Below are 698 nucleotides of genomic sequence, written 5' to 3' on the forward strand. Positions count from 1 at the left end.
GGGCCTAAAGATGACGACACAGAGGAACTCTCAATGAAAGCACCAATGTCGGTGTCAAAACCGGCGGATCTCGGGTAGGGGGTCCTGAACTGTGTGTCTAGGCGGATGGTAACAGGAGACAAGGGACACGGTGTTTTTACCCAGGTTCGGGCCCTCTAGATGGAGGTAAAACCCTACTCCTGCTTGATTAATATTGATGATATGGGTAGTACAAGAGTAGATCTACCATGAGATCAGAGAGGCTAAACCCTAAAAGCTAGCCTATGGTATGATTATTGTTCGTCCTACGGACTAAAACCATCCGTTTTATATAGACACTGGAGAGGGCTAGGGTTACACAGAGTCGGTTACAATGGGTGGAGATCTACATATCCGTGTCGCCAAGCTTGCCTTCCACGCCAAGGAAAGTCCCATCCGGACACGGGACGAAGTCTTCAATCTTGTATCTTCATAGTCCAGGAGTCCGGCCAAAGGTTATAGTCCGGCTATCCGGACACCCCCTAATCCAGGACTCCCTCAACGATCTTCTGTACTTAATGGTTCCCTTCATTTGTTTACTAGCTAGCTAACGTGTCGAGTCCTCTTTATACGTAGCATTGACAAAGCACGGAGATAAGAGAGGACAATCCTCTCTATTAGCTAGCTAACACAATATATGAAACCCCTAAGCTACAAAACCCCCCAAAAAAACCCAACCC

The sequence above is a fragment of the Triticum aestivum genome, chromosome 4B, assembly GCF_018294505.1.
Source record: "Triticum aestivum cultivar Chinese Spring chromosome 4B, IWGSC CS RefSeq v2.1, whole genome shotgun sequence".
NCBI lineage: Eukaryota > Viridiplantae > Streptophyta > Magnoliopsida > Poales > Poaceae > Triticum > Triticum aestivum.